Source organism: Puma concolor, chromosome E2 (assembly GCF_028749965.1).
Source record: "Puma concolor isolate L17-30 chromosome E2, mPumCon1.1.hap2, whole genome shotgun sequence".
Lineage (NCBI taxonomy): Eukaryota > Metazoa > Chordata > Mammalia > Carnivora > Felidae > Puma > Puma concolor.
Genome location: NC_141681.1, coordinates 52,292,889 through 52,307,622, shown reverse-complemented (window position 1 = coordinate 52,307,622; position 14,734 = coordinate 52,292,889).

Below are 14,734 nucleotides of genomic sequence, written 5' to 3'. Positions count from 1 at the left end.
ACACAATGCTATATATCAATTATATCTCAATAAAGCTGGACAAAAATTCTAAAGATCAAGCGTTTCTGTTAATGTCTCATTATAGACACAGTAAAGGCACAGAATAGAAGAGGAGCACCACAAATTGCTACATGTTGGGAACACACTACAAGAAATGTACATGGCATTCATGCAAATCAAGGAGAAAAAGAAGGCAAATACAAGACAAAAATGGGTGAGAATACGAACAGGCAATGTAAAAGAGAGGGCAGCTCAAAGGCTCATCTGAACATGGTTAGATGCTCAAAAATCATTGAAATTAGAGATATATGAAAGAAATAACAACGAGCTATTGCTTTACACCTGTGAGACTGGAGAAATGAGAAAGCTGGGTGATGCTATTAATACACCCATATTCCAGATGACAAATCTGAGGCTTGGTAGGGAGAAGGGTGGGGGAGCTTGCCAAGTCCACTAAGCTGGGAAGTGGAAGGACAGGAAGTCATGGGTCTCACATACTCAAACTCCAAACTCTTTTTTAAATTTTTTTTTTTTCAACGTTTATTTTTATTTTTGGGACAGAGAGAGAGCATGAACGGGCGAGGGGCAGAGAGAGAGGGAGACACAGAATCGGAAACAGGCTCCAGGCTCTGAGCCATCAGCCCAGAGCCCGACGCGGGGCTCGAACTCACGGACCGCGAGATCGTGACCTGGCTGAAGTCGGACGCTTAACCAACTGCGCCACCCAGGCGCCCCATCAAACTCCAAACTCTTAAAAGTCATGTCAGGCAGGCTTCAGCAGCACCACTCCTGCCATTCGTTGATTCATCGAGTAATTAATTCATTGATTCTTCCATCAGTCCGTCCATCCATCCATCCATCCATCCTTCCAAGAGAGCACCCACCATTGGTGGACACCACTGTGATGTATATAGGTCTGGTTTCAGTTGACAATGTTAATCACAAAAAAAAACAGCTGTTTAACTATAGCAGTTTAGTTACTACCTGTAAACTCCATGGACTGTTGCATGACCATTAAAAAATCATGAGCTGGGGGGCGCCTGGGAGGCTCAGTTGGTTAAGTGCCCAACTCTTGATTTCAGCTCAGGTCATGATCTCAGTTTGTGGGTTTGAGCCCCGCATTGGGCTCCATGCTGACAGCTCAGAGCCTGGAGCCTACTTTGGATTCTGTCTCCCTCTTTGTTTCTGCTCCTCCCGCCTTGTGTGTGCTTGCTCTGTCTCTCAAAAATAAAAAAAAATAAATTTAAAAATAAATAATAATAAAAAAAAATAAAACAACCTTGGGTCCCTGGGTGGCTCAGTGGGTTAAGCATCTGACTCTTGGTTTCAGTTCAGGTCATGATCTCATGGTTCATGAGATTGAGCCCTGCGTGGGGCTCTGCACTGATAGCACGGAGCTTGCTTGCGATTCTCTCTCTCTCCCCCTCTCTCTCTGCCCCTCCACCACCAGTCATAGTGGGTTAGGGTCCACCCTACTGATTTCATTTAACCACCTCTCACTTTCCCCGTTTGCTCACATTCAGAGGTGCTAGGGGTTAGGATTTCAACATACGAACTCGGAGGGGTCGCAAGTCAACCCCTCACATGTGGTAAGTCTGTTTTACCTCTTGGGGAACTGCCAGACTCTTTTCCACAGCAGTATTTTTATTTAAGTTTGGCTCTGTTTCTCTGCAGTCACCCTGCCCTCTCAAGAATTCTTGCGGACTGAGGCAAAGCTAACCTAAATTGTTCTCAAATGTAGAGACATGTAGGCATATTTAATGGTTACTTGACTGTCGGGCATTTATTATTTTTTTCATGTTTATTTTTGAGAGACAGAGAGAGACAGAACACGAGTAGAGGAGGAGCAGAGAGAGAGGGGGACAGACGATCCATGCTGACAGTAGAGAGTCCAACTCGGGCTCAGACTCAGGAACCGCGAGATCATGACTGAGCCAAAGTGGGACGCTCACCAGACGGAGCCACCCAGGCGCCCCTCACTGTCAGGCATTTAAAGGAGCATTCACTAACTTTGCTTTGGTGGTTTCTTTCCCGATTTAGGGAATCCATACTTTTTTTTTTTTCTGGCTTACACATTTTGGGGAGGGGCTCGAAAAAGTTGCTACTGTCCACGGACCTTGCGGACAAAGTAGTAAGGCAACGCGGCATGAACATGTTAAGTTGTCAATTTGGGTTTGATCCTTAGAGCCCTGGGGAGCTCAGCATCCCTCCTGGTGGCTGAGAGGAGAACATTGCCATCCTTCCTGCTACAGTTTAACTTTTTTTTTTTTAATGTTTATTCATTTTTTGAGAGAGACAGAGTGTGAACAGGGGAGGGGCGGAGAGAGAGGGAGACACAGAATCCAAAGTAGGCTCCACACCATCAGCACAGAGCCCGATGCGGGGCTCGAACCCACGAACCGTGAGATCATGACCCGAGCCGAAGTCGGCCGCTTAACCGACTGTGCCACCCCGGTGACCCTGCAGCTCAACTATTAATAAAGTCATTTTGGATAGTTCCTGGCACGCAAAAATAATGACAAGATGTTTATTTTGTAGATTTCACATATTCCTGGTTTTTTTTTTTTAATATTTATTTTTGACAGAGTTATGAGTGGGGGGAGGGGCAGAGAGCAAGGGAGACAGAGGATCTGTAGCGGGCTCTGCACCGACGGCAGCGAGTCTGATGTGGGGTTCGAACCCACCAACGGTGAGTTCATGACCTGAGCTGAAGTCCGACGCTAAACCGCCTGAGCCACCCAGGGGCCCCTCTGTTGCTAATTTTTAAATTATGCTTTTGGGCACAGGAAAAAGAAATGTGGCGGTACCTACATCAAAATGTTAGCGGCGTTCCTCTCCGGGTTGGGGGGTGTGGGGGGGGCGGCATACGAGGGTCATCTGTTTAAACTATCCATAACCACCAGCCAAAGCTTTGGCCTTGAAACAGTAATGATTGTTAACAATCGTATTTACATGACCCAGTTATTACCCAATTCCAACTGGGTTCACTGGGTGGTTCTTCGGTGGGTCTCACCTGTGGCTGCGGTCAGCTGGCGACGGGGTGGGGGCGGGAGGGGGGTTGCTGGTGGCCAGCATGCTCGAGCTGGGTCTCCTCCACCTGGTCTCTCTCCCTGCAAGGGATCTTTCATTATTCAGTCTGGAAGCCCAAGCTGCCGCGCAAAATGGCAGCTGGTTTCCAAGATGGCAATGGTAGGAGTGGCCAGGCCTGGTAAGGCCTAGGCCCCACGTTGACATAGTATCACTTCCGATATTCTTTTGGTCAAAACAAGTCACAAGGAACCTCCCAGAGTCAAGGGAGGGGAAATAGACTGCCCCTAGTGGTAGGGGGAGTGACATTCGGGTACTGGCCAGGAAGGACTTGTTAGCAGCAATGTTTGCGAGCAGTGGAGAGCACTTTCTGTATTTTCTAGGGCGTCTGCACTGGGCCAGTATTATATTTTATAATGGGAAAGGTGTTTTCTAAATAGTACAATAAACTGTGGGAAGAGCTTAGCTTGAATAAGATTCTGTAGACATAGATAAGAATTCTTGAGTGCCTGGGTGGCTCAGTTGAGCGTCTGACTCTTGATTTCGGCTCAGATCATGGTCTCACAGTTGTCAGATCAAGCCCCCCCTCCACCCCTTTCTTAAAAAAAAAACAAAAAAACAAACAAACAAAAAAACAACCAGGGGCGCCTGGGTGGCTCAGTCGGTTAAGCATCCGACTTCGGCTCAGGTCACGATCTCGCGGTTCATGGGTTCGAGCCCCGCGTTGGGCCCTGGGCTGACAGCTCAGAGCCTGGAGCCTGCTTTGGATTCTGTGTCTCCCTCGCTCTCTCTGCCCCTCCCCTGCTCATACTCCGTCTTGCAAAAATAAATAAACGTTAAAAAATTGCTTAATAAAGAAAATAATAAGAATTCAGAAACAAAAACAATAACAACAACAAAAAAAGAGGACTATAGGCCACAGCAGTAAGGTCGCTCTGATGAAAAGCTGGCAAATCATCTCCCGTGAACCGCTCTGTTCACATCTTCGACCAGGCAGCTAGCAACTAAAGGATATAATGGACAAGAAAAGGTGGATTTGTTTCAAAACTCTTCTGTTGGTTCCATTCGCCTGGAAGCCCACGGTCTCTCATTACCATGACAGCGTCTCGTCAAATTATTTTTTTCTTTATATTCTTACTTGACTCCCCAAGCTCGCCCCTCTAAGTTTTGTGTAGATGATGGAAGAAAGTGTTTGCTGACTGAAGCCAGAGGGGAAAACTAGCCCCGACTTTCTTCAGGGGTTAACGGACCGCTGTTGCCAAGCGTGTCCCACGACAGGAAAATGACAGTGACTGTGGACTCTTTGCTCTCGCCCTACGAGCGCTGGGCCTGAGACCAGACTCCCCATCTGCAGAAGAGGCGTGGGGAAGAGGGTTTCCAAGGAGCTGTGAGCGCCAGCTCCTGGGCTGAGACCCAGCAGGCTTCTGGGAAGTCTGACCAGATCAGAGCAGATGCTTTGTTACTTGAATCTCCAAACACTTATTTGAATTTTTACAGATATTTCTGATTGGTGGGGTTGGGCCACGATTGGTACCTCGCGTTTAGTTTTGGCCTCATTCATTTCTCTAGCTTTATTATTATTATTATTATTATTATTTGTATTCTTTTTTGAGAAAGAGAGAGAATTCGAGCTGGAGAGGGGCAGAGAGAGAGACAATCTTAAGAAGGCTCCACGCTCAGCAAGGAGCCTGATGCGGGACTCGATCCCACAACCCTGGGAATCAGGATACTCAACTGGAAATCAAGAGTCAGATCTTCAACCGACTGAGCCACTCAGGCGCCCCAGCTACTGTATTATTTTTTAACGTTCAGTTTGGTTTCGCTCTGAATTTGATGGATTCCACGCACCCCCTCTCCCCCATATTTAATATATCCAAACACATGCCAATGGACACGTGCAATGCAGAGTATTTTTTTTAGAGCCTAAAAACAAAATAAGCTATAGATATAAAAGACTCAAGTTATTGAATTTAGCTATAACCGGGGTTAGGGGGTTTGTGGCAGGATGAGGCCAGACTGTGCCCAATCCTTCTGAGCTCTGCTAGGGGTTTATCCTGAGCACACCGTGCAGGTTTCTCTGTATTCCTCAAAAGAGTGACAGATTTCTTTTTTTTTTTTTTATTACGAAACGAACATATACTCTTCGAAAGGATTTCGATAAACACAAAATCATAAAAAGACAAATCAGCTAGGATCCTTCAACCACAAATAAGATAATTCCTCTTGTTATTTGATTGTATACTTATAACCTTGGTCACATAGACACAGGGATATAGATACAGATACGGGTAATAATGTGCATATAGACAAGGATAGGCTTGGAGATATGAATACTGCTGTAGATGCGTATTTGGATCCAGATAAGGATGTCACAACGGCTATAGACATAGGCATATATATTACAGTGGGTTGAATGATGATCCATGCCCCAAACATACATCCACATCTGTTAGGTTACTGACCCCTCGAACCCGCGACTGGGACCTCATTTGGAATAAAGGTCTTTGCCAATGTAATGAAGGATCTCAAAATGAGATCATCCTGGATTGTCTGAGTGGGCCCTGAATCCAGTGACAAGCGTCATCATGACACGGAGAAGAGAAGACACAGAGGAGACAAAGACAGAGGCAGAGGTGGGAGCCAAGAAATGCCAGGAGCCGCAGAAGCTGGAAAAGGCAAGGAAGAATGGTCCCCAGAGCCTTGGGATGGAGAGTGGCCCTGCTAACATGATTTCAAACCTCTGGCCTCTAGAATTGGGAGGGAAACACACACACACACACACACACACACACACACACACGTCTGTTGCTTCATGCCAACCAGTTCGTGGGGATTAGGTAGGGCAGCCCCAGGAGATGAACACAGACGAGTCTGGAAGGCGGCAGGGGTGAGGGTATGGCCGCAGACGTGACATGCAGGGTAGAAACGGAGCTAGATGTCTATGGACACATAACGCGCTGTGGCTGCGGACACAGAGACAACATGGACCTCGAGGGAAGCCCCGATGAAGGTACAGAGCCAGCACGGGTGGACTGTGGGCTGCCACCAAAGTGAGGCCACCGCTGATGTCACCCGCACAGCCTCCCCTAAAATGCCTCGCAGCTGAACCTGCGAGGTTTTCTGGAAAATCCTAAACATCCTGTAAATTGTTTTCATGCCCCCAGCAAGCCGGCTCGTTCCTGGCTTCTAGATAATCATTTTGTTCCCCCCCCCCCAAAATGTAAAAACAAAACCCTTTCCTGGACTGTTTGCAGGTTTCTTGCTTTTTCTTTCTCGTTTCTTTTTATTTTTTTTAAATGTTTTTTTAATGTTTATTTTTGAGAGAGAGAGAGAGAGAGAGAGAGAGAGCGCGCGCGCGTGATTGGGGGGAGGGGCAGAGAGAGAGAGACACTGAATCTGAAGCAAGCTCCAGGCTCTGAGCTGTTATCACAGAACTCCAGGCAGGTCTCAAACTCATGAACCATGAGATCATGGTCACGCTTAACCCACTGAGCCACCCAGGGGCTCCTCCTTTCTCATTTAAATCCTGTTTTGGGAATGCAAACTGGTGCAGCCACTCTGGAAAACAGTATGGAGGTTCCTCAAAAACCCAAAAATAGAACTACCCTACGACCCAGCCATTGCACTACTGGGCATTGATCCACGGGATACAGGGGTGCTGTTTCGAAGGGACACATGTGCCCCCATGTTTCTAGCAGCCCTATTGACAATAGCCAAGTACGGAAAGAGCCCAAATGTCCATCGATGGATGAATGGATAAAGAAGATGTGGTATATATACACAATGGAGCATTACTCGGCAACCAAAAAGAATGAAATCTTGCCATCTGCAACTACGTGGATGGAACTGGGGGGTATCATGCTAAGCGAGATTAGTCAGTCAGAGAAAGACACAAATCATACGACTTCACTCCTATGAGGACTTTAAAAGAGACAAAACAGATGAACACAAGGGAAGGGAAACAAAAATAATATAAAAACAGGGAGGGGGACCAAACAGAAGAGACTCATAAATACGGAGAACAAACCGAGGGTTACGGGAGGGGTTGTGTGTGTGTGGGGGGCTAAATGGGGGAGGGGCATTAAGGAACCTACTCCCGAAATCATTGTTGCACTCGATGCTAATTTGGATGTAAATTAAAAACAATAAAAAGGGAAATAAAAAAAAGTCCTGTTTGCCTTGGCGCTTGATAGTGGTTCAGTGGCCACCTCCCTCCTCTCCACGTGTGCATAACTGTCTTAGAATCGGGGCTTTGGAGCCCAGGAACGAGGAGAGAGCCAGAAAGGGCTAGAAGAGAGGGCGGGCGGGGCCAGTAAGGAAGGAATGGAGGGGAGTGTGCGCACTGCCATCTGGGATCCAGCAGCCTTTACAGCAGCTTCACGCTCCAGAGAAACCGCCCCACGTGCGTCAAAGGGCAGCTGTGGGAAAGAGACCCCTGAAAACTCCTTTCAACATCCCTGTCTTCCTGATGGGAAGACTGAGGCCCAGACGGAAGGGGCAACAGAAAAGCGTGAGCCCCAAATGCTTTGAGTCAAGATTAGTTAAAATTGGTAGGTGAACCAAGTTACACAAATTAGAAATATGTGTTCCTGGGGCGCCTGGGTGGCTCAGTCGGCTAAGCATCCGACTTCGGCTCAGGTCATGATCTTCTGCTCTATGAGTTTGAGCCCCGCATCAGGCTCTGTGCTGACAGCTCAGAGCCTGGAGTCTGCTTTGGATTCTGTGTCTCCCTCTTTCTCTCTCCCCCTCCCCTACTTGTGCTCTGTCTCTCTCTCAAAAATAAATATTAAAAATGTTTAGTTTTTTGTTTTTTTTTAAGTAGGCTCTACATCCAATGTGGGGCTTGAACTCACGACCTTGAGATCAAGGGTCATGTGCTCTACCAACTGAGCCAGCCAGGTGCCCCCGGGGGAAATTACTTTCTAAGAGTTGCCTGTTAAGAGGAGGAAACCAGCCAGCACTGGTGTTGGGGGTCCTTGAAGCCCTTCCCTCAGGGAGGATGGAGTGAGGTGGGAGGGAGCCCACGGGACTCACCGGGTTGTCATCCACCCAGGGTCTCTGCAAGGCCAGGGGGAGCGGTGTTCCTGAGCTGCCTGACTTCCGTCCCCCAATGTCTTCATCCTATGTCCCTGTTTGTTTTTTTAATTAAAAAAAATTTGTTTAACGTTTATTTTTGAGACAATGCGAGACACAGAGTGCAAGCAGTGGAGGGGCAGACAGAGGGAGACACAGAATCTGAAGCAGGCTCCAGGCTGTCAACCCAGAGCTGGACGCAGGGCTTGAACTCACGAACCGTGAGATCATGACTTGAGCCGAAGTCCGACGCTTAACCATCTGAGCCACCCAGGTGCCCCCTACATCCCTGTTTTTAAGCGCATGCCTGTTTTGGTTTTTGCAAATGCCGGCCCCATGTGTTTATTTTTTTATCATGGCGAAATACACATAAAATTTACTGTGTAAGCCATCTTACTTATGTTATTATTTTTTTAAATTTTTATTTATTTTGGGGGGGGGGACAGAGAGAGAGAGGAGAGAGAATCCCAAGCAGGTTCCGTGCTGTCAATGCAGAGCCCAACGTGGGGCTTGATCCTACAAATAGATCATGACCTGGGCCAAAACCCAGAGTGTCCGGGACCCTTAACCGACTGAGCCCGCCAGGCGCCCCTCATGCAAGCTGTTGTAAAGTGCACAATTTGGGGGCACCTGGGGGGCTCAGTCAGTTAAGCGTCCGACTCTTGGTTTCGGCTCAGGTCACGATCTCATGGTTGTGAGCTGGAGCCCCGCGTCGGCTCGAGGCTGGACGTGGAGGCTGCTTACGATTCTCTCCGTCTCCGTCTGCCCTTCCCCGGCTCACCCGGGCGTGCGCTCAATCAATCAAGTGCACAATCCGCACGCGTTTAGTACATTCAGAATGTTATACAACTATCAGATCTTTCTACTTCCAAAGCATCCCCTGGCCCGAAAGAAACCCTGCCCCATTAGCAGTCACCCCCGTCATCCCCTCCCCGAGCCCTGGCCACCCCCAATCTGCTCTCTGTCTCCAGGGACGTACCTGTCCTGGGAGTTTCCTACTACTGGGATCCTACTGTATGTGGCCTTCTGTGTCTGGCTTCTTTGCTTAGCGTGCTTTCAAGGTTCACGTCGTAGCTCGTGTGGAAACTCTGTGCCTTTTAGTGGCCTAGTTCATAGTTCCCGGTCTGGATCCACATTTTGTTCACCCGCCCACCACCGATGCTGTTCGCCTTGTGCCGGCCTTTTGGCCACTGTGAACAGTGCTGCTGCGAGTGTTCGAGTGTTTGCATGAACACCTGTCTTCACTTCTTTCGCACAGTCACCGGGCAGTGGGGCTGCTGGGCGTCAGGAGCTGCTAAGCCAGTTCCCAGAGGCGCTGTGACAGTCCTGCTTTACCCCCCCTGCCCCCCCAGCAGTGTCTGAGGCTTCCTCGAGCTCCCCAGGACCCTGGAAGGTTCATCCTGAGGTAGACCCTCACACTCTGCACCCTCTCCCCTCCCCCCTCCCCGTTCCTGGCCACCGCTTCCACCCACATTCATTTTCAAGTTCCTCAAGCTGGCTCCTCTCACCCTTTGGGCCTCTAGCCTTGTGGTTGTTAACCTGGATTTAGGCAGACCTGCGGCTCAAATCCTGACTCTGCTGCTGTGTGCCCTGAGGCGAATGGCTCCACCTCTCTGTTTCCTCAGCTGGTACACACAGAAGGCTGTGGAGAAGCAGGGCCATGCCAGAAGGAGAGCAATCTGGGGCACGGATCACGGCAGTGACTCGTTCTCAAGCAACACTCGTTCTCATCCACACTGTGCTGGGGGCTGTTCCAGCACAGAGGACACAGCTGTGGACAAGACAGAAAGCCCTTGCCCTTGGAGGCCAATGCTCTAGTCGGGACGCAAGCCACAAACGTGAGCAGCAAACGTTGGACAGTATGTTGGAAGGTGGCGAGGGTGGGGCACTGTCGCCGTTTCAGTTGGTACAATCAGAGCAGACTTCTCTGAACAGAGACTGAAGGACAGGGGGGAGATATTTAAGTAGGTGAGAAAGAGCACCGTGGAAAAGGACAGAACAAATGCAAAGGCTCTGAGGCAAGCGTGCCTGGAAGGTTCCAGAACACCAAGGAGCCCTGTAGGAACCTGGCTTTTACCGAGATGGGAGCTACGGCAGGGTTATGAGCAGAGGGCCCCACAGGCGCAGCGTGTGGTGGTTGGGGAGCGGGGGCGATCTGTCACTTTGGCTGCTGAGCACCTGATGTCCCCTGACATCAGCACATCCCACCCACCCTGTGCTGTGGGGGCCAATAAACTTTCCTTGTCCCTGGTGGCCAGAGCTTGGGCCTATGACCTAATCATGCCTGTGACAGATGGGGGTTGGGGGAAAGGGAGGAGTGAAGGGGAAGAGAAGACAGCTTGAAAGGAACCAAGAGAAAGAGAAACACCCAGGTGCTGTCACCTCCTAGTCTCAACTCTGTCCAACGGGGCAGCTGCCTGAGTCCGCTGCGGCCAGCGGGGGTGGGAGGCTTCTCCTTTGCAGCCAACCCCCAGTCCGGCGGGCCCTCCTCAGGTAGTGAGGTATCTTAGGGGCCTCTCATTCACGCCCATGACTCCAGGGGCCCCACCTTTGTTCCTGCTCAAACCCCAAGACCTTCCAGTGGCCTCTGACATGACCACAGGTCACGGTGTCTACACCTGACCTCAATGCCTTCCCCCTCCACCACCCCTGTGTGCCTCCCGTGTCCCCAGCTCGGGGACCCTGACCGAATCTCTAACCAGAATCTCAGCATCTGCAGCCCTGCGTCTTAATTACTTGTTTTCATGGGCATCTATTGGCCAAACTCCTTTTCAGAATTTAGACATTGGTGAGTTTTCTGTTGTTCAACTAACTGCCTTGAACCTCTGCAGACCTCATATACATCTGTCCCTACTGATTCCTTAAAATTTACAGACTTACTGGGGCGCCTGGGTGGCTCAGACAGTTAAGTGTCTGATTTTGGCTCAGGTAGTGATCTCACAGTCCGTGAGTTTGAACCCCACATTGGGTTTTTGCTAACAGCTCAGAGCCCGGAGCCTGCTTTGGATTCTTTGTCTCTGTCTCTCTGTCCCTCCCCTGCTCGTGCGCTCTGTCTCTCTCTCTCTCAAAAATAAATGATTAAAAAACAAACAAACACTTATGGACTTCCTGAGATCTTCCCCCAACAACACATCTCTCCTCTGTCCTTCCTGCTGTCACAACCCCACCTCTGTCATGCTGATGTTTACAGCTTTAGTTCCTGCTGTGGATGTATCTCCTGATGTTGCTCACTGGATCACTGGATCTTCCCATATTCCTTGCAGCCTCTCCTGAATTGGTTTCTTTTTTCATTTAAAAAACTCCTCTCATAGCCACTCGGAGAAACGGAACACCCCACATCCAAGAATAAACTCCAAAGAGACCCGAGATCCAGATGTAATATATGAAGTTGTACAAATATTAGAAGAAAGCCATGGGGATTTCTGTGAGACCCGGGTGTAGAGAAAGTTCTAACCCTGACTCACAATGCAGAGACAGTAAAAGGAAAACCAATACATTTGATTTCCTCAAAACAAACTTTTGCACGGCAAACGCACCCCAAAGTCTAAAGGGAAAAGATTGGGATATAAACTGAAATATGGTTAAGACTTAGAAGTTTTATGTTCTGGGTAAAATTTTAGCACAATAAAGAGAGAGAGAGAGAGAGAGAGAGAGAGAGAGACCAGGGGGAAATTATTTGCCAACATATTTGACAAACACATCGTCTTTCGGCACGTCCCTTCCATGCTGTTCTAGCTAGAGATCCACAACCAGAATCTCATGAAGAAACACCAGACAAACCCCAGTAAACATTCTTTACAGGGCAGGATGGGGGAAGGATCGTATTCGTCGTGTCGATGTCATCGAAGACCAAGAGACTGAGGGAATATTCCAGATTGAAGAAGACCAAAAAGAGGACAGCTAAGTACAACATGGGGCATGACTGGGTCAGCCAACACACACGGATATGTACACAGCGGGTGGCCGTTAAGTACACACATCCCATCGCTGTGAAACTGAAGTTCCACAGTAAGTGAAGTGGGGTGAGTGGTGGCTACGTGTAGTGTGGGTCTGTGAGGATAACCTTATTCTTGTAAGTTTATTTTTATTTGAGAGAGACAGAAAGAGCAAGTTGGGGAGGGGCCGAGAGAGTGGGAGAGAGAGAATCCCAAGCAGGCTCTGGGCCATCAGCACAGAATCCAGGGTGGGGCTGGAGTTCATGAACGTGAGATCGTGAGATCGTGACCTGAGCGGAAGTCAAGAGTTGAAGCCTGACCAAGTGAGCCACCCAGGCACCGCTCCCCACCCCCCACCCCTGGCCCTATTGAGACAACCCTTATTCGTAGGAGAATCACACGGAACCACACCAGGGTAAAGGCCCATGACGTATGTGCGCTATGCAACTTTCTCCCAAGTAGCTCAGGGACAAAACGGTGCGCGTGCACACAACACACACACATAGTGTCAAGCCCACGGCACCCAATGGTTTGTGCGTAGGTGAATCTAGGTCAAGGGTATACAGGCGTGTTTGCACTTCTCTTGCAACTCTTTGTTAAGCTTAAATTCGTTTCCAAATAAAAGGTTAAAAAAAAGGAAAAAAAGGAAAGAAACCAAGCAGGATTTCATGAGGAATGCCAGTAATACACAATCTAGAATCGAGCCACCCTTAACATATAAAGCCAGGAAGCAGACACATGAAAGAGCTAGCTATGGGCGTCTTTCCACAGGAAAAACTGCATCTCTGGGCTTAAAGTTAATTCTGGCATCTTGAGCTCAACCAAGAAAACCTACTTTGAATAATCAGGCATTTGCATAAACAAATGCATTTATTTCTATTTCCCTGCCCCCTTGTATCTGGGTCGGCCTTAGGGGCTTGACGGCAGGCAGAATGCGGCGGCAGCGACGCAGGGCAGCTTCCGAGACCAGCTCACGAAGACGTGTGGGCTTCCACCTGGACCCGTGGGGTGCGCGCGGCCCCGTGGGACCCGGCCACCATGCCACGAGAAGCCCAAGCCACGTGGAGACCGTGTGTGGGTGGTCCAGTGACAGGCCCCAGCCGGCAGCCTACACTGGCGGCCAGGCCTTGGAATAAGCCACCTCGGACGTGCAGCTAGGCTGGTCTTCGGGTGACGGTAGCCCCAGATGTCACCTGACCGCAAATGCCTAAGACTTCAAGTGGAGAACCGCACAGCCCAGCCCCGTCAACCCACAGAACCGTGGCAAACACATGGGCGTCTAAGGCCAGTAAGTTGTTTGTTGCACAGCTGTGCAATAAAGGACTCACCTTGCCCGAAGAAAGGTTTGGCCCTTGCCCAGCTCCCGGGAGGGGATCTTGAAGCCCTGGGAATGTCCTCCCTGATGAGGGTCTTTGTTTACCCAGGGCTTTGGGCCACTCGAGGTGGCCTATACTTACATGTGATTTGTGTTTGGGGACCCTGGGACACGGGACATCAGCTTGTGTCTCCCGAGACTAGGGTCAGTCATGGGGGCGAGGCAGTGAACACGACCAACCCCAATAAAGCCCCTAGACACCAAGGCTTGAGCGAACTTCTGTGCTGGGTGACTCTACCACGTGGAGGACACCTGTGGGCTCCGGGCCGGTCCCTCCTGATCTCCCTCCGTGCGCCTCTTGTCTTTGCAGATTTTAATCTGGGCTGTAATAAACTGGAACCACGATAACTTTTCTGAGTCCCGTGAGTTCTTCTAGCACAGTATTGAACGTGAGGGGCGGCCTGGGGACTCCTGACTGCAGCTCTCAGCGACTCAAAGCCCCAGCGCGCCTGCAGAGGGCAGCTTCTCAGCAGGCGGGATCCCCCCCGCAGGCCTGCAGGCCTCCCACAACACAGCCCATGGGACACCCCTGGGGTCGGCAAACGGGGATTCACGCCTACCTTCCTCGAGATATTCTAACCCCCAGTGCTCGGCCCCCAGGAAGGGCATTCATATGCCACGATGCTGACTTCCTTCAGAGAGAGGATCCTACCGCGGGGCCTTCCCAGATGTCACTGTGGAATTAGCAATGCCATCTGCTCATCTCTGCCCTGGGGGAGGCAACCCAGGGGGTCAAAGTGCTCACAGGACTCAACCCTCCTACTGTTGTCACCTGCCCGTAGACAATACCCCAGGTCTACATCTCCCTGGAAAAAGGTGGGTCCAGAGGAGTTCAAACCTGAAAACAGGCCTCTCTCCATAGGCCCAGGGCCAGGCAGAGCAGCTGGGGTAAGATTCGATATTAATCTTTGATGGAGAAGGAAAGCAGAGCGGTAGACGGTACCTCTGGTCTTCCTTGGTGGGGGAGTCGGCTCCATCGGGTGCTGCAGGAACCAGGGTGGGGTCTGCCCTGGCGGGCTGTGCGCGACAGAAGGCAGGCTGCAGACCCAGCATACACTCACTGACAGGATCGTCGGTGGGGGGGGAAGGTGGGGGAGGCGGGAAGAACGAGTCTCCTCCAGCTTCTGCTCCCGCCGGGCCTCGCCGGCCCAGCCGGCGCTGTTCCCCGGAGCGCACCCTGTGCCGCTGCCCGGGGCTCTCCCTCCCAGGCGGCAAGGGTGGCAAGTCGCTCCCTCAAGAGCCCACCGTGAGGGCAGACACTAGGGCAGCTGGGCTGGTCGAGCCCCCAGCCCCAGGGCACCCCAAGGAGGTGGGAGATGAGGGG